At 38.3% G+C, this 24,119-nt stretch overlaps 1 long non-coding RNA gene across 1 annotated transcript; it reads left to right on the forward strand.

The window, feature by feature from the left end:
* The first annotated feature begins 208 nt into the window (after window positions 1-208).
* Window positions 209-4,960, forward strand: LOC139721364 (uncharacterized). Its single transcript, XR_011710231.1, has 4 exons — window positions 209-316; window positions 3,139-3,406; window positions 3,726-3,949; window positions 4,471-4,960. It is a non-coding gene; the product is annotated as an uncharacterized lncRNA (long non-coding RNA).
* The last annotated feature ends 19,159 nt before the right edge of the window (window positions 4,961-24,119 follow it).

A 24,119-nucleotide genomic window follows, 5' to 3' on the forward strand; every position in this document is an offset into this window, starting at 1 on the left:
TTTTTTATTCAAAACCAAAAAATTAATGATTACAAGTTTTCTTGGTAATAATGTAACGTAAGAGGTCATGTGCGTGTTGTTGTTGTCGCTGATTGAACCTTACGTGTATGTACTGCTGAACCGTTAGTCCGCGACCGCGCTCAAAAACCACACACACGGTTACGATTCGCTGTTCATTTCAAACGCTCTTGATCTTTCGTGATGATCTCTGACCGGAGTCAAACATCTCGACGTACGAACCATCTATTTTGAGAAATGGCTAGCAAACGGCCCCTAAGAAAAAGAGGAACTTCTCCTTTGGGATTCTTCGCGGAAGGTTGGTCAACGTAACTTTTAATACATTATGTAGACCTAATCTTAGCTAAAATAATTACCAGCGAGATTTGCATTGCATTGTCCCGACCGACCCGGGGCCGGCAGCGGCCCTGCCCCTGCTGTGCAAATTTCGCATGATCGTATCAAGTGGGGATAACCAGTCCAGTTAGACTGTTCTGTATCTGAGAGTGTGACTGAGTCAGTGAGTGTGAGAGTATGACATGAGAGCTCAAGAGTTTGGAATGAGTTGTTCTAACTCAGCTACTGTATATGTACTGAACTGTTAGTGTTACTGTGTCACGTAAATTCTACAAGTTATCTACGGTAACTAGATTCTATACACAACCCAGTCGCTGTAGACAGTGTAGATCTAGTATGGTTGGGGCACCACCTATCGGCAGGGCACCTTCCCATCGGCACCCTGCGTATCATGGCTGTTTGCGTATAGAACGAAAAGGTACGCGCGGGATTAAGTGTCATGAGCTATAAAAACAATAAAAACGAAGAAACGAAAATCAAACTCAAACAAACCAAGCTAAAAATTACACATCCGCTCAGTAACGACGCATGGCTGTGAAATTCATGTGTATTACCTATGGCCTGTGAAATTCACGTGTATTACCTATGCTGTGAAATTCACGTGTATACCTATGGAGGTTAGGGGGTGCCGATCGCAAGGTTCCCTTTTTAGCTGCGCGAAGAAAACGAAACGCACGCGCTAAAATTGCGCTATTTTAAAACGGAGATTCATAATCAACGAGACGGTCATGACATTCAAAACTGCAGTATTTATGGCATATTTGAGGTAAGAATTAGGCGGATTTGTGTTATATTTTTAGAATAAACAAGCTACAGATCCTTAGGGTGACGATACGTGGTACCCCCAACCCTACTACTAAGCGACAGGCTATAATTTATTCGCACAGCACAGCGTACTCTAACAGCGTCTGGTCGGGCTAACAAGACGATAGTTAGGCGTAATCCCTAACAATGTTAGTAGGCATAGGCCTACCTCATATTGGGTGGTGATGTCAGGTTCGGTGCAAGCTACATCAACAACACTATTTTCTGCTAACTCTGTTAGGACTTCTAGTGGTATAACTGCTCCAGTGAATCAAGAGTATCAGTAGAAGCTACGCTAAGACACAAGGGCTTACTCCTGCGAACTAGTACGCTCATGGGCGAAATACGGACGCCATTCCGCCATTGAAAGCAACAGACCGATAGATTGATTAGAGGGCGTACTGTATATTACGCGATCATGATATCAGTGCCGTATCACTGGGTCCTCGTATTTCTGTCTCCCTTTCATTTTTCCCCTTTTTAGGGGGCATACAGGGGAAGATATGTACGGATGTATGTACTTAGAATCTTGTTTTGTCGTAAAGAAGTATCATTCCTCTCTAACTATGAAATGTATTTGAAAAAAAAATGTCATTTACTTTCCAATCGCAATCTGCAGGCCCACAAAGTTTGAGCTGAAGTAGGTAGACCAAACTATGTTTCGGGAGGGAGAGAGAAAGAGATAGGTGGCGTTTGTCAGCTCAAACACAAACTTGCTGAGGGACTATAGATAAAAAAGTAAAGGCTTTTACATTACTTCAATTTTTTTTTTTTTTTTACATATCGACAGAAAATATACTTTTTGTGATATTTTGAGGTCTGAAATGCAATTCTACCGCTGTGTGCTTCCTTTTAAAATGAAGAAAATGAAAGGAAGGTAGGGTTTGCTCCATAGGCTCACGTGTTTAAGAAGCTTGCGGTATTATTACTAAATTGGCTGCCATTGGGCTCGGTTGGGCTCCCGCTCCATGCCGTACTACACCCGTTTGCGTGCGAAGTAGCGAGAGTACGCCCTCTTAGCTTTTTGATTGTGTCTCAGCACTAACTTAAGCACTGGCAGCCACTGGCACTGGCGATAAAACTGAAGTGAACTTGAAGTCCGTAGGTGCTGGTAGGATGACCTCAAGAATATGTCATAAATTTCTGGTTGCTGGTGCTGGGCAAACTTGTGAAAGATTCGTCTGTCCGGAGGAGGAGTCTTTTATTTTTTTTTTACGTTACTTATGGCTCTCTACCTCCGGACTATGTCTATAGGAGGGGATCCGTAAAGCCAGATGCAGTCTCTGCTCTGTGGAACATATCCCTGTCGACGAGATACAGACCAATCTTTCGGTCAAGTGCTGGGCTTGGTGTTGAAATCAAAGAATGTCGTCTACTGAACCTAGCTCCGCTATTTCGTAGTGTAAGAGTTAGGCCTGTAGCATGTACATTTTATGCTAATGCAATGGTCACCCACGCCACAAAATGTAGGCCCTACACAAGCATGTGGCTTCATAAATCTGAGCCTGGAAGCATAAAATTAAATATTAAGTTGTGTTTTGAAGAATGGTTGAAATTTGGGGCATTTTAGTCTGTCTTCCTCACTTTGTGTCTAAAAACTAAGCAGTCCTGCATCTTTTAATATTCGAGTGTAATCATGCGCCATCACTTTTCGTCGTGCGATTCTCACGGACCTCGCGATGCTGCGATTCCAACACCTATTGCTGGGGATCAATAACTTTGATCAGTATCGCTTAGTTAATCCGACCGTCGGTGTTGGAGCTCAGTTTAAGTCAGTCATTTGGGAGCTAGCACTAGCACTGATCTTGAAATCCCCCAATGGCAAAGGATGCTGTATTTTGTAATTTGTATGTTATACCAGTATATCATTCACCTAACGGATTGTTGTGTGATTTTTCTGGCTAACCTTATTTTTCTTCTCTCAATCATTAATAGGTGTATTATTGTTATGTCGTGTGTTTTTTTTTTTTTCCTCATCAGAATCAAAGATTGACTGTGCAGGTGGCTGATGTGAGAAGGTGTTTCCATAGAAGACTTGCAGTCCATAGAAGACTTGAGGTCCATCCATGACCATTGATCGTGCTGTCCACTAGCTTGCTCCTTTCATGGGTACAAGTACATGATGCACATGCAGCGCTGATTTCCATCAATATGTGTACATGGCATCCTCCTGGCTGAATTCTGGTGCAAAGAAGTGGATCATCTGATGTCATGTTTTTTCCCGTTTGACCATGTCATCAAGGAGAAGGTATTCCTTTTTCTTTGTTTCTTTATTTCAACCCAGTATGGTTCATTAGAAATTTGAGCATATCGCTGTAACATACCCAAATTCTTGTGCAACATCCTCAAAAACCAGCAGCATGCTATGCGACATTGTAGAATATTTGGGAGTCTTTTATTCCAGCAGTCATTTGGGAGCTAGCACAAGCACCAAACTTTAAATCATCCAATGCTGTATTTTGTATGTTACGTCATTTTCCTGTGTGATTTTTCTGCCTAACCTTATTTCACTTCTCTCAATCATCACTATTATCGTTATGTTGTGTTATTTTTTTTTTCCTCATCAGAATCAATGATTGATTGTGCCAGTGGCTGACACGAGAAGGTTTCTCCATAGAAGACTTGAAGTCCACCCATGACCATCGATCAGGCTGTCCCCTAGCTAGCTCCTTTCATGGGTACAAGTACATGCAGTGCTGATACGTGTATGGCATCCTCCTGGCTGAATTCTGGTGCAGAGAAGTCCATCTACTGATGTCATACTTTCTCCCGCTTTTCCATGTCATCAAGGGTAAGATACTCCTCTGTCTTTCTTTATTTGTTTCTTTCTTTTTTTCAACCCATTATTAGTGTGGTTCATGAGGAATTTGAGCATTACACTGCAGCATACCCACATTCTTGTGCAACATCCTCAAATACCAGCAGCATGCTATGCAGCATCCTAAAATATTGGCAACCTGCTTAAAATAGAATGTGATCAATTTTTGAAAAACATCAAATTACTCTAGGCAATTTGTGCACAATACATGATATGGAATGTTGAACGTAATGGCTTCACCTGTATGTGGCACTTAGGGGTTAAAATGATTGTAAAAGTACACTGTATTTTAAACAGTATCTCTCCAGCACATTAGAGTGATGAAATGATGGCTAGGTGTACCACATCAATCTAATCCCATTCTTCTTATGTTTTTTGCAAGGTAGCTATTCTGTGCAAGAATTTTGTGTGTTGAGTATTTGAAGTAGAGTTTAACACGTACTACATGTTATTATTATTTTAAAAAAATAATAGCGTAATGAATAAATTCTCAGTTCGTTGCAGGAGTGATCTTCCCCAAGAAAATTCTCACGGCTCACGGTTGCAAAAGAAGGACATCTCAAGGCTCCACAACGACAAAGGGCACACTAACCAAGCTATATCAAGACCTAGTTCCTGCGAAGCCTCATCCAGAAGTTGCACCAAAGCTTACTGCTGGATATTCTTGGACAGTAGAAGTACAAGGACAGTTTTCAAAGCATGTGAAGTGTGCATGTATGCTCTCATGTCAGGACTGTTGGTTGCTAGATATTTTTTTTTTTTTTTTTGATGCTGTTTTGTTCTGTTGTCCAGTGCTCCTGGTGTCACTTAAGTCCAAATTTGCATTATCTATACAAAGCTACAAATGATCATGTACATCAAACATGCACTAATGTATGTACACTGTATTTAATTATCCAACTAATTCTTTGCAGGTGATATTGTTATAGTTTTAAATCATGTGACTGGCAATAAGCCATACCTACGTACAGTCAAGATGCTGCTCATGAAGCAATAAAAAGCTACTTTTCAATCGTAACAGCAAAGTGAGCAAATGTGCATTCTTATGTGTTATTTGTTGACTGAGGTTCAGTAAGAGTACATTTTCTTCATTGATTTGTTTACATAAACCTACAGTTTTGCAACTGGAAATAATGTGATATTTGTATGATACTTTGACTTCTCACACCCAGCTGCTGAAAAATAACTTTTGAATGTATAATCATAATTGACTGTTTCTACCCTTGTGTACTTTCTTATTTTAAAGGTGCCTAGACCCGGTAGTTGCTGCAGCGCTTTTGGATGAGAGTGCCGATCACCATTAGCATTGATACAAAGACTGCCGAAATTGAGCTGTCGTCAACAGTAAAGCGCGTAGGTGTTGCTAGGTAATGTTGCCTTCATTGTCTTCTCTGCGTGTCAGACAGTCCGTAGAATTTGAATGCCAGGGTGCATGCTTCTTTGTTTGACTTCAGAGAAAAAAATATTAAAGCTGTCATCATCAGCAGTGGATTGGACTTCTTCGGACTCATGGAAATGGGTCAAAGCGTAAGCGCTAACGATAAAGAGGAGTCGATAGCATAGGTCTCTCAAGGAAGCTTGTGCCGTGCGCCGTGTACGCTAACGATAAAGAGGAGTCGATAGCATAGGTCTCTCAAGGAAGCTTGTGCCGTGCGCCGTGTACGCAAGCAAACCACCGGGTCTATGTGCCTTTAAATGCTAATGACAGTACAGTCAACTCCAGTCAGTCAGTTTTGACTGAAAAAGCGCATCAAATTGGGCAATGTTTGACTTCTGCATGTTCAGAGGAATACACATGACTAGGCCATAAAAATTGGGACTTTTTGGTTTCCTCAATTTGGCCATAGTGTATTCGATATACATGTATGTTTTGGGGAGAGCTTTGGCTGTGTGAAAGTCAATGCTGGTAAGAGCATCGACCTACTCGTTGCTACATATAGCTTCTTTTATTAAATAGTGAATCAATTAACACTTACAATCTGCACCCATCCACCAACACACACATGGAAGTCAGTTTTTAAATACAGCTGTACATATTTTTTAGACTATAGCTAGAAGGAAAATAATAGAGAATTGGTTTTCTCCTGTTTCAGAGTCCAGGTTCATATACATGTTTACAAATGTACTGTATCATAATACATATGTATAGGAATTGTAAGAATTATTATTCTGCTCCAGGTAATTTACTGAAAATATTTTTATTTCATCACTTTATGTGAAGACTCTACTGTGCTATTTATTGATCATTATTCATCAAATATTATATTCACCAATTTTTATTATTCACCAATTTCCCCCATGGTTTCTCAAAGTACTTGTGAAATACAACTGTAGTTAAAAATACATTTTTCTACAATATTGCACTGTGGTTAAATAGTGGGTTTACTATGTACAATGGATCATGGTTGTATCGTGATTTGGGTTGTAATTCTGTGGTTTGGCAGCTGTAAAACCATGTTTTCATCTTTTCCTAACCAAACTTTCACCTTTACCTAACCATGGTTTTACACTTCCTTAACCATGGTTTCACTTTTTCGTAACCATGGCTTGGGCACGGTAGAAACACAGTAGTGACCATGGTAAAACCACAGTAATGTCATGGTAAGTGCATTCCAATTTACCACCTTTAAACCATGGTTACCATGGTTAACCCATGCTAAACCTATGGTTTAACCGTGGTTACCATGGTTTAACAATAGTGCACCATTGTTTAACTATGGTTAAACTATGGTTTAACACTAGTGCACCATGGTTTGACCATAATTAAACCATATTGCCCTATGGTTAAACCATGAGTTTATCATGGTTTCATCTTTTCCTAACCGTAGTTTCACCATTTCCTAACCATGGTTTTACACTTCCTTTACCATGGTTTCACTTTTTCTTAACCATGGTTTTGGCTTGGTAGAAACACAGTAGTGACCATGGTGATACCACAGTAATGTCATGGTAAGTGCGTTCCAATTTACCACCTTTAAACCATGGTTACCATGGTTAACCCATGCTAGACCTATGGTTTAACCATAGTGCACCATTGTTTAACTATGGTTAAACTATGGTTTAACACTAGTGCACCATGGTTTGACCATAATTAAACCATATTGCACTATGGTTAAACCATGAGTTTGCCATGGTTTCATCTTTTCCTAACCATAGTTTCACCATTTCCTAACCATGGTTTTACACTTCCTTAACCATGGTTTTACTTTTTCTTAACCATGGTTTTGGTACTGTAGAACCACAGTAGTGACCATGGTAATACCACAGTAATGTCATGGTAAGTGCGTTCCAATTTACCACCTTTAAACCATGGTTACCATGGTTAACCCATGCTAAACCTATGGTTTAACCGTAGTTATCATGGTTTAACCATAGTGCACCATTGTTTAACTATTGTTAAACTATTGTTAAACACTAGTGCACCATGGTTTGACCATAATCAAACCATATTGCACTATGGTTAAACCATGGATGGATCCAATGTAAAACCATGGTTATGCCTCATAGTCAAACCATGGTATTTTTTTACAAGGGAAAACATTAGCAGGTGGAAACTTATTTCATATTGCACAGAGTTCATTCGGTGTCTTCAACTGTAGTGATCCTCTTATTCCCATCTCTTCAAAAAAGATCACAATGCTTGTCATTATTAACCCATTGAGGGCAGACTGATTTTGCTATAAATAACACACATTTTCCGTAGACACCTGCCCGAGTATTCTCGGGACTCGTCTTCAATGAGCTAACTGTAAGAAAGGAAAAGTCAGTTGGATGTAGGTGAATGGAAAAGCATGAATTCAAATGATAGAAGGCAGTCAAGAAGCCAGCTAGAGCGTAATACTTGCACAGACATCGAGCCCGAAGAGTGCTGCCCACGTATGAGTGATGAATTTATAAATTAGGGCACAGTATCACAGAAACCTACAACTGTACACACACACACACACACACAAATTTAGCAGTACATGTTGGAGGTTATACACCTAGCATCTGCACACACACACACACACACACACACACACACACACACACAAGGAGGCATCTATTCTATGCACACCTAGAGATACAGATGCGTGCATTTATTCGCATGGACTACTCACCCAAAGGGCATTTTTCCACTATTGCTTGTTTTTTTCTTCAAAAAAAAAAAAAGATGACGAAGAAGAGAGAGAGAAAAAAGAAAGAGATGTCCAGACCAACGTCTTTGACAAGGAAACGGGAGATGCAACATTGATGTGTACTCCAGTTCATTCACACCTTGCGTCGTCCCCGGAGACGCATCCCTACAGACTTTTCTCCTCCTCTACTTCTCTCTGTCTCCACTGCTCATCTCTAATCATCTTTTTGCTCCCGTTTTCCTACTTATCTTTCTCTGTTTTTTACCCTCTTTTTCTTATCTTTTTCTTTTCTTTCTCTGCTTTTGTTTCTTTCTCTCTATATTCTCTTTTTTTGTTTTGTTTTTGTTTTGTTTTGTTTTGTTTGTTTGTTTTTTTTTTTGGGGGGGGGGGTTTCCGTTGGTTGGTTGTGTTTGTTTGTTTTCCACCTCCAATCTTGGGTTTTCTTTTTAATCAAAGTGTTTGGCTGTCCTTGGAATCTCTATCATATGTTTCCTTCTCATAGGCTAATATTTATCCTTTTATAGTGACTGCATGTAAGGAAGATAATGTTGCACAAGCCATCATTCCACTGAAATTCCTTTCTCTATCTTAGCTGTCCTTGGAAAATCTTTGTAATATATCGCCTTCCCATGCACACGTTAATCTTTACATTATTGACTGCATGTAAGGAAGATGATATTACACATGTCATTATTCCCCTAAAATTCCTTTCTCTACCTAAGCCGTCCTTGGGAATCTGTATATTGCCTTCTCCTATGTAAATCTTTATCTCATTGACTGGATATATAGAAGACAGTATCATACTGGTCATCATTAAACTCCTTTCACTATCTCCTTTCCTATCAAACCTTTATACAAATTCACACAGCCTCTGTTCACAGAGTAGTCTATTACCTTTGCTTGTTATGATGGTAATCTCAAATATTTTGTTTTCCCTCTGTTTTGCGAGACTACATGGTAAGTTCCTTTAAATGCCTCTTGAATTGTCCTTTTTATCATATAAATGCAACCCACATGTGTTAGATGTGCTCTCTTCTTGTCCATCTATTAGAAATTGTCAGTGAATTGAAGCATTTGTTGTTCTCTCAGTTTTCTTCAATTCTCATCCTTGATATACATTTTCCTTCATTCTACTTGCAAAAGCCTCTTTGGTTAAAAAAAAGAAGAAAAGATAATTTCTTCTATAATGTCTCTTCCTTTATGTTCTCTGTCCACACTTTTATACCAAGTTCTCTACTTCATAATTCCACATTACCTTCTTGAATTCTGACCCATTCCCTTGTAGGTAAATGTAATTTCCAGCTAGGTCATCCATCCAGGATGTGGTCCTTTGTGATTGTCATGGATACACTTTTTTTTTTCTCTTTCTCCTTGGGACACACTGGAGGAAGCAATTGTTGGGTGATGGCAGATGACATAGGAACAAAGGTTCTTTGGTTATGGAGCCAGTCTTTCTACTCAGCAAAACATCCATACACAGGTTAAAAGAATGGGTTACCATGGCAACCAACATCCCAAGGACACACACATGTGGATTCTCCCTGCATCTATTAATGTACCAAACACAAATAATGTATTTAAGTCCTGGTTTTCAACCAATCCACAATCTGGAATATTGGGCTTGCACTTGAGTTGGGTCTTTGGTTTGCAAACCAAAGAAACATAGAAACAAGTTTTTGATGCAAAAGAATCCAAGGATTTTTATCCTCTTTTCCAACACAGAAGTGAGGATAGAGTTAATACCACCCTATCACAAATGGCTCCGACTCCCCTGTCTAAACGCCAACATCCAGCGATGATTAACATCGAATTTTGTCCCAGCGGAGGAGGTATCACTTCATCTATGTATCCTCATCCCCCTCCCCCCCCCTCTCTCCCGAGCTCTCCCCCTCTCTCATTAGAAACTCTTTATCTATAATAGTCTCATTTTTGGAGTCAAAAAAGCCCCCCCCCCTCCATTCTAACATCTCACCTTTCCCCCGTTTCTTCTTAAAGATGATTATCGTGGAAACCAACACATACATCTTTCTCTCTGTCCGTGCAGTGCTCCATATCGGTGACCCTTCGGTCGCGTGTCACAGATACGCACAGGAGAAGGAAAACGTCGGGGGTACAGTGACGGAAATTGTACGCCAGCTGAGGGCCGCAATAGCCGCGGTAATCACATTGAAAATGCAAATGTAATGGAGCTGCGATGTCGCTACGAGAAAGCTCTTCCAAGCTCCCCTCTCCACACACCTTCTTCTCAACTCGCCTTCCCCCTTTGAACGTTCTTGGGTGTGAGGTGGCGAGCAACCGTGTTACTATGAATAGAATCGTCCGTCCTACATTCTTGATGAAAAAACTCTGATCGCATAACTTCCTTCCAATAAAAGTCAATGTACAGCTACTGAAAAGCTATTGAAGAAGTGAGTGTGTTTTCTAGTTGTGACATAATTATAATAATGGTATCAAACAGCAGAGATATTTAAATCTCATTTCCATTGCATATCAATTATATTTTGGCATTTCCAAAATGATGATACATCATAATAACCAATGCAATAAAGCTTAATTCTTTTTTATTTATTTCCGATTAATGGACATACTGACAGATAGCACAGAACTGTTGGGTTACCACAGGAATAAAAAGAAATAAATTAGGACCTACGTAACAACAAGCTGGTTTGATTGCAAGTCGCATGGTTGCATGGTTTTGATTGTTAACCCGTTGAGGACGAGTCCCGAGTATACTCGAGCAAGCGTCTATGGGAAATGCGTGTTGTAGCAAAATCAAACCGTCCTCAACGGGTTAACATTGTAACTACTGCCCTTTTCTTTTGTAATCTTTTTGATGAACAAAAATGAGATATGATGATACAGAATACCCACATTTTGATCAGTCTTTCTTCAGGTAACATGGTTTCAGAAATTGTTGCGATAACTCTAATTGTGGCAGTCTATATGATCATGTCCAAAATAAGCATTTTGTACCACAAATGTTTACCAATTTTTATACAGAAGTATCATTTCATTTCATTTTCCATTCCCACTCCCCCCCCCAAAAAAAAAAAAAATCACAAATATACACAATCACAAACACAATGTAATCGTATGAAATACAGAATATTCCAAATATTGACATCAGCATGTGAATTATGTTAAGTGATAAAGTTCAAAGAAAAGTCATACAGAATTAACGAATGTTGCATCACATATCCTACATTACAAAGCCAGTGTATCCTACTGAATATCTAAACTCTCAAATAAGTGAAAGTCACATGATGTGTAAACTGCACCTCCGCAAAACATAATGGTAGACATGATAGACTCCCTGTCCAGTCATTATGTCCAACTCTGATATCAAAAACACATTTGCACTCGCATATAATATATATGCTATTTCCACTCAAAATTGTGCTTTGTATTACATGTGATAAAAGCCTAATATTGACACACACACACACACATACACTCACAAATAAAAAACATAAATAGCAAGTTACTTCATTATCAATTCAAATCAATCAAATGATATCTCATCATTCAAGTCTACATCTGTTTAAAATTATTCAAATAAATAAAGTAATTTGCTTACATATTACACATCACCACAATGAAAAAGCTTCCGATGTACTTTAGACTGGGAAAGCGAAAAAAAAAAAAAAAGGAATTTAAAAAAATGTTTAATCTATTACAAAACTAGCATTCAATACCACAAACAAACAAACAAACAAACAAACAAACCTGCACCTCCTTTTACTATCATGAAAATGAAAATAAAAAGCAACGGGCATGAATTTTACTTTCTTGTTGCGGAGTTGCCATGGCAACAACAGTAAAATAGAGCTTGATGATTAACCTGTTGAAGACGAGTCCCACGTACACCCAGGAAGGTGTCTATGGGAATGTGTGTTATAGCAAAATCATCTTGTCCTCAACGGGTTAAGAAAAATGATGGAGTTGTCACACCATTAGTACATCCTCTGCTTGTAAAAACATATGTGCAAGATGATGCGGAATGCATCTTGCAAGTCTGGAAACAGTGCTCTTGGTATCGAGGAAGGCGAGATGCAAGAAGGGAGAGGAGAAGAAAGTTGAGATGGAGAGGGGGTGGGGTAAGAAATGATGCAGTGAATTGGGGCTAAAGTGGTTGGAATAGATCGGGATAAGTAACAGATTTATTGATGACTGTCATTTGGATTGGGAATCATCCCCCGACTGGAACGGTGGTGTTTGCCGTCCTGTCAGAACGCATCACGCTAATCCGTCATTAACCGGATAGCTCTACACGAAGCGCATCCTCATTCTCCATGTCTCATGCTGCCATCTCTCTCTCTCTTTCTCTCTACACATATAGTATATAATCTATTCATCTCTCCCTCTCTCTCTCTCTACATATATAAAAGATATCTATCTTTATCTCTACACATATAACATACATCTATCTCCCTCTCTCTTTCTCTACATATGTAACATATCTATCTCTCTCTTTCTGCACATATAACATATATCTGTCTCTCTCTACACACACATATAATACATATCTATCTTTCTCTCTACAAACATTTGATATATATCTATCTATTTCTCTCTATAAACATATAATATACATATATATATATATATATATATATATATATATATATATATATATACATACATACATACATATCTGTCTCTCTCTCTCTACACACACATATAATATCTATCTCTCTACATTTCTCTCACTCTTTCTCTCTGCATGTTATATGGAGAGTTTGATTACAAAATGAGCTGACTCCATTCTTGTCAATATGAGACATTTGTGATTAAACATGTTAAAAAGTAAAGAAAATGATAAAAATATGGGACATTTTTTTATCTGAACTTCCATATTATGCCTTGTTATGATGCAACAGTTGAGGTATGATTGGAAAGGTTTTATTTTGCTCTATCTGATAATGGACTTACTTCAAAATGTTTGAAAAATAGTGCTTAGCCTGATTTGTGATGATGTCTAAAAACAAGTAAAGGCAGGGTCCAGGGCACACACAAATCATTAGTTTAGAATCTCTCTGATTATTTTTCTTCCATGAGATTTAGCACCCAAATTATTCAATTCAATTCAATTCAAATTCCTTTTACAACTCTGACAAAAATGATTGACTATCACAAAGTCTAACTACATACAAACAAGGGCAATGGCAAATGAGAAAGCTCTGTAACCCAATAAATGCAGATTATTGAGTCCCCCCACCCTCCTGGTCCCTCCTGAAAAGATATACAAAGACAATGGGATGTCTGACTTTCTTGCTAGGTAATGAAAGGATACTACATAGGCTGGAGCAACACAGGAACGTTGGGGTTAAACAGAACCCAACGAAACAGAAAGATCAGATGGATATCCCTTTGACAAACGTTACAGATCTCGACAGTGATGAAGCGAGGTCGAGGGGCCCTTGGCTCCCAGCGGACACATAACGGGTTATCACAGATATGATTTGCATAATTACGTGTACATATATGTCTGAATCGGTCTGTTTTACATTATACGGCCCTCGGCTGGTGGCGGGAGGGCAAAACTTGGACAAGAGATGCATCAGCCCAATTTTCCCTTGCCCCCTGTCATTGTTTTCATTCATGATTTCCATTTTTTTCTTCCTTCATTCTTTTCGACTATTCCCTTTCATTCTTTCTCTGTCTGCAAGGTTATTTTCGGCAACATTCTTCAGGGACATCAATCGCCTGAATATGAGCACGAATGATAAAAAAAAACAACAACAGAAGAGAGAAGAAGCAAAAGAAGTACCAGAAATAGGCATGAGCGCTCCTGTTCTTCCTTAGAGACACCTTGCCAAGCTAATCTCTTATCACCGCCCCCTTCAGCTACCGTAGCGTGTGAGAGATACTTTGTGCAATGCTCTCCCCACGCCATTCTACCATTCAGATACTTTTTTGCCCCCCTCCCCCTCCCCCACCCCAACTTTTCTCACTGATGAAGACCGGAATAAATCTCTGGAGTATAGAAATACAAAGGTATATCTGACGATGCAATCTTTGTTAATATGCACTGCATCTCACTGCTGGTATCTTAGTCCCGTGGTTACCCTTGGCAACCTGTTCATCTGCCACACTCACTGACGTTCTTAACCCCTTGAGGAAAAGTCCCGAGTATACTCTGGCAGGTGTCTATGGCAAATGCATGTTGTAGCAAAATCAGCTTGTCCTCAATGAGTTAAACATTGGTCCTACAAGGGTTAAAAACATTTGTTCTGATTTTTTTTCCCTTTCCACTGGAGAAGGGATTGAGAGAACAACAAAAGGGAGAGAGAGATAGAGAAAGGGAGAGGGAGAGATCTCAAGACACTCATACCTCTACATCATCCTTACAGCCATAGAAAGAAACAAATTAAATCAAACAAATGACAGAGAAAGCTCTTCAATTGATGCTGTGCTGCATTGTGTTGGGGTCACAATGGAGAAATGCTACCAGCATCTATGCAAATGAGATCCTTTCCTCTCTAGCTTAACCCCTCTCACGTGTGCTATTTCAAGATGCTGTTGATATTCCACCTGATGAGGTCCTCGCTGGTAGTCAGAGGGGTAAATGGCTCAGCTTGTGAGTGAAGGACACCTTGTTATCCTACACGCCCTTTGCGCACTGCGGTGTCACGTACATCCCTCTTGTCATTCAAGGAGAATAGATGACCACCACTTAACACGAAACGCGATATAAACTCCTTTCATTTTTTTCCTTCTATACGCAATTTCCGCGAGCACAACTCGGTCGAACGTCATGCATAACCATCTCCGACCTCCTCCCGAATATCTCTTTCCGATATGCGAGTATGATATTGGAGTCGCATTCAATTATCGTTACTCCGTATCGCACGGGGTTCTGAGTCATCGGCGAGTGGTATTGTGTGGCTGCGTTATTTAATTTCATAAATGAGACATGGAATTTGCCCCGATGCAAAACTGAGCATAGTTATGATTTTATTTTTTTCCCTCTCTTTCTCCAGGTCTGCCCTTGAAAGTGTGAATTCTGAGCTGAACCGAGGAAAAAAAGATGGAACAACTTAAAAACCGGTTCTCATACAAATTTCAAGGCAAGCATTTATAGGCCACATATCATTGGAGTGCAAGCATTTATTCGGGGGAGTGTATATATCAAAAGTGAAATGCCATGAGTCACAACTTCGATCTAGAGATCGGCACTCTACCATATCAAACGATCAATAATTCATATCGTCCCATTCGGTAATTAGTAATTGATTGATTGTCGGACATGGATGTGTGTCAAATGGTGTGTGCTTCTCCTGAAAATAAAAAAAACAAGCAAACAAAACAAAACAAAAACACAGACACACAAAAAAACGAAAACTGATGCAAGAATGTGTGTGTGTTTGTTTTTTTTTTTTCCTGAAGAAGAGTTTGAAGCACTTTTCTCTTTGGGTGAGCTGAATAAGGCACTGCATAATCTTTCTCTCAAAGCATTATGAGAGTTGAAAAATATGAACCAGACTTTTGAGTATGTTTTTGTATTTTTTTCAAACTCTTCATAGGTAACAACTAACATACCTACAATTACAAAAATGCAAAAGTACAAAAACACAATGTCGTCAAATGAAATGTATGTCATGACATTGGCCATCAAAAGTACATATTATTCTTGGCAATCGTGCACAGGGCAAAATATGTTACATTATTGAACAATACAATAACCTTTGGGACAGACTCTCTTCGGCAAAACGAGATGCACCCCACCTCTACAACAATTTCGACTGACTAGTCAATAAATGCAGAGCCCTCATTATCACAGAAGAGGGGAGACATCAGTGAAAGATACCCACGACTTCCTCAAACCAATCCAAGAAATATCTGTGGATTACCCATACAGTGAACACTGATAATTCAATAAATATCATAACCTCATCAATGGGGTCCATTTTTTGTGTGTGTGGTCCACTTCTTTAAGCTACTACTCACTTGACCCTTCTTTCAGCAATTTTCTTTTCATCATTTTGTTTCATATCAATATGTTATATTAAAAGATGGCTGAAAACTTGGCTGACAATTCTGAAATGTACATGTATACATGAAATATTTTAAGCACAAAAATAAGAAACTAATACCAGATTTGTGTTTCGTTTCTTCATAAATATCAAACATATTGAACCAACACAAACTAGGCTTGCTGGGACTCAAAAAAGCCAACTTCTGTAATTCTGTCTATCTAGTGCTTCATTTCCTCATTAATACCAAACATACACTGAACCAACATGAAGTAGACTTGTTGCGACTCAAAACGCCAACTTCTGTGATTCCATATATCTTGCAGCAATAATTGGTGGCACAGCAATGAAGAAGTGAATGGGACTGGGCGCAGTTAAGGTCGAGTCCCAACAGATCCGCCTCCGGCACTCCGGAAGATACGGAAGGATATCTGAATATTAAAAGATTCGAGCGAATCACGCCCCAGGCTGGTATATGACATGATGCTGGATGCTTTTTCTGATATTGAAGGACGTTTTTTCAGACAGATGCTTCACGTTGAACCTCGGTCCAGCACATGGGGGCGGAACAGGGGGATTCTTCTTGTGATATTGCTACTGTAAAAATTATTATTTTTTCTGTTAAATAGGTCCATGAAAATGATGATTACAGTTTGATAGATGTAACTGTCCCCTTCCATGACATGTGTGGGGGAAAATAGTAACTCTACTTCAGCATTTTCAAGACCACAACCTCAAAATAGCATTGGCATTGCATATAGACAGCTTGCAGTGATAAAAACAAAATATGTTTTAGGATTTTTTTCTTTTTCTTTTTTTGGTAGTTTTTGCTTATTTTTCAAACTCTTCTGCAGAAGAACTACCAAATGAAATACACAGTACGCAAAAAAAAAATAGAAACTAGAGATCAGAATACGAAAAGTCACTTCCTGATGTCGGTAACCATGGTAACGACTCCAACTGACCCTTTGCGTACTTTGAGCGCATGAAATGGCACAGAAAACCCCATAGCATAGTACACACTGTCCAAAATCCCTTGCACAGTATTGTACGTTTATGTGAGAAAGTGTACTCATTGTACTTGTGTACAACTATGATAGTAACAGGCATAAAGCATACATAGCAGCATTCCAATTATCTCATGTATATGATTGGAACCTCTTCCTTTTGTCAGAAAAAACAAAAACAAAACAAAACAAAAACAAAATGTGGGGGAAGGTGAAATTGATTGTGTGAATTTAACACCAGCATAAATTCCATCTACCAGATCCAAAATAACTACTCGCACAACCATTACGCATGGCAACGAGCCATAAATCTCCACACGCTCCTGACTGTACGTTCCTCAGCTGTCCGTAACCTTGGCTGGATGTACAGTGTCCGCAAACGACTTTTTCAATTACCACTACTACCACCACCATCTCCGCTGCGGCAGTGCATACTTCGAAACATCCATTGAGTGTTCTCTCACTTTCTGTCTCTATTCCTGTCTCTCTCTCCCTCCTCACACTGCATTGGTTGCTCCAGAAAGGTTTCCATCAGCCAGATTATTATCACGTTTGCGATGACTACACAGCACCTGAGCCCAAATTTTCGCATTACCGCTTGTTCATACTTTTGATGTCAGACACTTCACTATATTTCTCTGCCACTTCGCATTGATTGGTTACTGGTATTGGTATTATCATCATCATCATCATCATCATCATCATCATTATTATTATTATATCATCATCATCATCATTATTATCATTATATGTGACCCTGCACCTCAAAACAAACAAAAAGTCGCCAGACATGAATTTTTAGTTAAGACCATATTCTGAAAGCGCATACTTTAAGCTTTAAAATGATGTATAATTCAAATCAAATGGACTCTCCTAACCTATCTAAATATTGGAAAGAAAGCACAAACTCAGGAAAAGTGTGAACTGAGAAAAGAGGCTCTGAAGTACAGTGTCTATTCAAGTGCTTAATCTTTACCAAACCGTGCTGGCTGTGCGATGAATGGAACAAAAACAGGAAGTAAACCACCAGAGTAACAACAATGAAGGGATTATCAAATTACACTGAAATTAAACATGCCTCATTAACACATTCTGCCCATAATTAATGCCAACTTTCAAAGCAGTAGCACTATGCTTTCAAAAGCTATTAGAGTTGAAAGTGAAGAATGTGGGCAAGGTTTTTCATAAATGAAAAAGGGATTCTAAAGACACACCTAATCACACTATTCTACCAAAAATGTTCGAGATAAACTGCTAAAAAAACACACTTTCCTGCCCGTTTTATGACACCAAATTTTAGCATAATGTAAAAGAAGACCCGCTCTTTCAGAATATATGAAAAAGTCAAGTTCGGCTAGGTTGAACCATTTCACATATTTTCAGTCCTCACGCAAAATCAGTGTGTGCGACTTTATGTTCGTTTTGAGGTGCACGGTCACATATCATCATCATCATTGTCATCATTACTATCACCATTTCAGAATCATTATTGATATTAAGACTATTATCATCATCATAATATCATATACTGTAAAATCAGGAATGTTCATGTGCATTTCAATTTTGCAAATTTCGTGAGAGCCAAGATTCATGAAATTCAAATGCATACAGAAGTTCTTATCTTCACTATTATGCACTGGATGCCAGTGGCGATTTAATGCCGCGAATATTTCTTGCTTTATAGTATACGAATAGATATTTGTTGTTGTTGTTGTTTGTTTGTTTGTTCTTTGTAAAACACATTATGAACTGCTACTGCTTACTGGCTTTTCGATTATTTCATTTTATAGATATAAGTATACCTTAATATTTTCATGTAAGTATGTGATAAAATGTGATATCACAGGGTAAACATACATGTCAGAGAAGAAATTGTCAACAGAAGCACAAGAAACGAGAAGGTTTTAGTATAGTTGTTTTTTTTTTCTTTTTTTTTGCCTTTGTGTTGTCCTGTTCTTTTGTTTTGGGTTTGCATCTTTTTTTTTTTTCATTTTTTCTTTCTTTTTTTTTTTTTTTTTGGGGGGGGGGATGACAACATGTGTGTATTTGAATTGTGTGCCATGTCCAATCCTCAGATGAACAATAACAGCTAATGTAAACATGAAATTCTCCTTTCAAGCACGGCAGGTTCTTTGTGCATATCTTTTTTTTTTTTTCTTGTCATATATTCAAGGAGCTCAGAAAATAGTGGAAAGAAACATAAAATATGAGCGCTCAAGCAGAGTTGATGTCCTAATTACATCATTTCACGGTCCGCAAAGTTCAGACACATGACAAAACGGGCGCGGCTCCACGCCCCCCTCCTGGGAGGATGGCATCTTCCCCATACTCAAAAAGATCAAAAGTTCACCCCATCTGCCGAGAATTTCTTTTGTCCGCGACCCTGGTCCACCGCTGCCGCTCTCTGCCCCCCTTGACAGTTTCACAAGGTCTTCCCAATGCCCCGCTGACTTGTAATTGGCCAGTACATGAAGACACTAAGCTGCTAATTTGAAAATTGAATTGACACATGCGGAATAAGAATGCGTCGCAATCTTGAACCAGAACCGAAATATATTTAAAGAAGGAAAAAAAAAATAACAACAAAAGGAAATGAAGAGTTTGTTTGCAAAAACTGATAAGTCCATATTTGCCAAATGGAGATATTTGCGATTAAAGGTCAAGAATAATAAAGAGAATAATAAGAATTTTTTAGCTTCTTTTGAACATAACTTCAAAAATGTACCTTTATATGTAGTGACCAATATATCAATTAAAAGGTATTATTCTGTACTTTATGACAGAGACCGTACTTCAAAATCTTCAAAAATAGACTTATCGGTTTTTGCGAACAAACTCTTCAAATACAGCAATAGTATAAGCTAATATAATTCTGGACCTGTATTGTTTTGATGAGGAATTTCCATCAATTCTACACAGAGAAACAAATTGATAAATTGTGTTTTGAATGTTTTTTTCTATATATTCTATCTACATTGTGCAAACTGGCAGAATATATTTTGTTTGTTTGCTTGTTTGTTTGTTGTTGTTTTTTACTATGGTTTGCAAAAAAAATAAACAAAATCTTTAAAAATGTAGGCATATAATTTTCTAATAATCCTGAATTTACCATATTTGTCACATACTGGTAAATACGATATATTCGGTATACACAGTATATTTTTGCGAATTGGAGCCAATGGCTTTTTTCACAGCATGAAATTTTTGTAAATTGTCTCTGACATTCAATGCATGTAGTGCAGGTAAGAACTTTCGTGTGCATTCCTCATTCTACAGTAATGTCTCCTTTATGTGCTGACTTGAAACCAAATCACTAGATTTTATTAATGGTTGGAGCATAACACTAGAATAGATAAAAGATAGCAAATGGCTGGACTTTTGAGTCGACTCTACAGAAAACACAAAATAACAACATCCCAAGGGAGGAAGGCAAAAGAAAAATAGTTGATGCTTAAGACAGAAAAAAAAGCAACCAGTGGGACTAATGAAATATATGCTTCACTCTTTTAGTCCCATTCATGTGTTTATGTGCAATGGTCTGCACAGGGTCAAAAAGAAATCAAGTATTCAACAGCACTTTTAAAGATCAGATCTGAGAGAAAGAGAGAACAGATATAGGCCAATATAGACAGATATATAGATGGAGAGAAAAGAGTGAGAATATATATACTTACATATTTATAAACTTATAGGCCTACACTTAAATATACATTTATATGCTTGAATATATAGTTATATATCTATATACATACACTTATGTATTTAGATTTTGTTTTTACAGATATTTAGACATTAAAATGCAGTGTAAAAAACAAACAAACTGTGAAGTGCACAGGAAAGCAATAAAAATAGAGAAGTTATATAAAGAGATATTAAAGGAACTGTTTACCAATGAGAGCAATGATTTTAAAAATGTTTGAGTTATCACATTTCATGCATATGTGTAGGTAAGTTGTATCAAAAAACATCCTACCACATAAATATTGTGCAATAAGGCACAAAATATAAGGAGATATCACTTTTTTTTTCTTCATAACAACCTATAACTGTAGACGGTTTATTCTAGAAACAATTCTATTATAAATATTGTTCACATTTTTTGTATTAAACAATACTTCACATTGATTGTACTGATTAAAACTTATGCATTACAAGTTTCTATCCCTAACTCACATTTTAGAACTATTTTGAAGCACTAAAGCTGGATTTTTGCCTTTAACATAGAGGACATAGAGACTGGGCAAGGAGGAGGCAAGAATACATCAATTAGCATTTGGGATTCCCTACCTGACTTTTACATCTGTGAGAGGATCTTGGAGACAGTTAAAGGTTGTTTAAGGGGTAACCGCAAGGGGTTGGCATAGGCCGGGTTGGGGGAAGGGGTGTATGCGGGAGAGATGGAAGGGGGTACGGGGAAGGGTGGGTAGGGAGGTTGGTAAGTGGGGGCAAAGACTTTTATCGCTCGGTGTCAATTCTGTCCAGCGCGCCCGTCCGCAGACTTCGCCGAGCTAATTCGATCTCGCACGCGCTGCCAGGTTTGACTTAATGTCGAACCCCGTCACTGCAGACTGACCGGGGGTACACAGGGGGGGTCTGCCATCTTGTTTGGCAGTGAAGCGCGACAGGAGGACAATGTGACCCCATGTCGGCAACAGAAACAACAAGATCGCCCCCGACAACGACAAAATCACTGCAGAAGGATAAAAAAAGGGTCCACCTTTTGCTTATTTCCAGGCGAGAGTTTCTGCGCGATGTGCAAATTTCAATGTCCGGTTTGCTTTTGAAAGTCAAATGAACCTTTGCTTTCCCATGAATATCCATTTTAAAAATAGACAGTGGGAAGAAGTGGCAAGAGTCTAATGCATCAAGAGAAAGAGAGAGAGAGAGAGAAACAACTTAATGATGGGAAGTTTGAGAGGGCTTTTCTTCCACTCCACTCATTTTCAAGAGCATTTGTTTCCAAATTTTCATCTGAGTTGAGCCTCGTAAAAATCACAGCAGAATCTAACAAAACCCAAGCAATCCAATAATGCACAACGGTGTATACACATAACACTCCTCTGGTGATGCCAGTTGATAAGCAGTTTGGGAAACACTGAGGCATCCCCCCAAACTCCATATATTTGGACTAGAGGGTTCAGGTGATGTTCAGAAGGATGTAGAAGCAAACAGGGTAAAGTGGACGGAAAGAAATATATTGAGAGAGAGAAATATATTGAGGAAGAAAAAGCAAGAAAAAGATAGAAAGAGATAGAGAGGAAGAGAGATAAAGCACAAACATGTACACAGGCAAGGAAGAAGAAATGAAGGAGTTGGAAAAAATGGAGACTGGAAAAGGATGGAAAATAGAAGGAAAAGGAGACAGGAAAAATGAGTATAGGAAGGGGAAAATATATAATCAGAGTGATATTGAAAATGAAGAATCATAAGTGGGACAAAATATCATAAAAAAGAGAGAAAGCTTACAAAAAGATGGATCAAAACCTACCAAAAATGGAGAAAGTGGGGGATTATAATTTAAACAATGCAAAAGAAGAGGGGTCAGTGTAGAAAAATAGGGGAAGAGAAAAAATAATATGGAAAGGTAGACAGGAAAGAAAGGGTGTAATTCATAAAGAGAGAAGAGAGATTGAGATAGATATATATAGAGAGAGAAAGAGAAAGATAGAGATATAGAAATATATAGATTAGAGAGAGATAGAGAAACATAGATAAAGAGACATCTAGAGTAGATAGAGAGATAGGGAGGGAGAGAGAGAGTGTGTGTGTGTGTGTGTGTGTGTGTGTGTGTGTGAGGGAGAGAGGGAGAAAGAGAGGGAGAGAGAATGAGATAGACAGAAAGACAGACAGACTGATAGATGGAAGAGGGATGAAGAGGGGCAGAGAGGGAAGGAGGTAGAAAAGAGATGAACCAGAAGAGCTGTCCCAAGAGAGGTATCTCACGCCGCGATGGTCTAATCAAAGGGTGGAAACATGTAATGTAGATTTGATTGCCTCAATAAACATTCAATGGCACATTAATCCGCTCAGATGGAGATAGAGAGGGGTGGTAGGAACATATAGAACCACACAGAGAAGAGAAAGAGATATAGAGACAGAGAGAGAAAATGAGAGAGAAACATATAAACATATAAAGAGGGATATATTGACAGGGGAGAGAGAGAGGAAGATAGAGAGTGAACAGAAATGGAGATAGAAGAGATTTTGCATTACTTACTTTGTGAAACCTTAGTCTTTGTTAGCAAAGAAAGTTAAATGTATATGTTCTTGTCGAAAAATGAAATAAAATTTGAATTGAACTAATTGAATGAAATGATTGAGAGAAACCTAAAAGCATATAAAGAATCAGAGGAGAGAGAGAGTGAAAAGGGTATAAAGTGATCACCATAGATGGAAATAGAGAATGCTGAAATGAATGGGACATAGAGAGAGAGGGATAGATAGATAGACAGATAGATCGATAGATAGAAAGCTAGATCGATAGATATAAGATAGAAAGATAGATAGATAGATAGACAAATAGATCAATAGATAGAAAGAAAGATAGATTAATAGATAGAAATAAAGACAGAAAGATAGATAGATAGATAGACAGATACAGGAGGGATGAGTAAAGGATAGTATAAAAAGAATGAGAAGGAGAGGGAGAATTTAGAAAGGTTATTTTCTGCACAAAAATAAACTTCTTGCTTTCTTTTGTTTTTACAAGAGCACCTTGCCCTCTCTGTAGATTATTGATGTGATGTTAAAGAAAATTTGTGGACGTTTGAGATTTGCATTTACTAATTCGATTAACCTTTACAAGTATTAGCTATCTACTCCACTGCCTTTCAAAATATTAACATCATCACCTTCCACGCCAATAGATCCTGAGGTCAGATTAACTTTGAACTTCTGAGCAAAGTTTTGCTTTAAAAAAATGTATTTTTTTTCAAAATTCTTTATTTTATCAGAAAGGGGCAAAATCTGGATGGGAATGTGTATTTCCAACTGTCAGTAAGGTACTAAATGGGCAGGCAAGTTATGAAACAGATACATGCTT

This window comes from Diadema antillarum, unplaced genomic scaffold, assembly GCF_040938485.1.
Source record: "Diadema antillarum isolate AM-2024a unplaced genomic scaffold, OU_Dant_1.0 scf00000141, whole genome shotgun sequence".
NCBI classification, from domain to species: Eukaryota; Metazoa; Echinodermata; class Echinoidea; order Diadematoida; family Diadematidae; genus Diadema; species Diadema antillarum.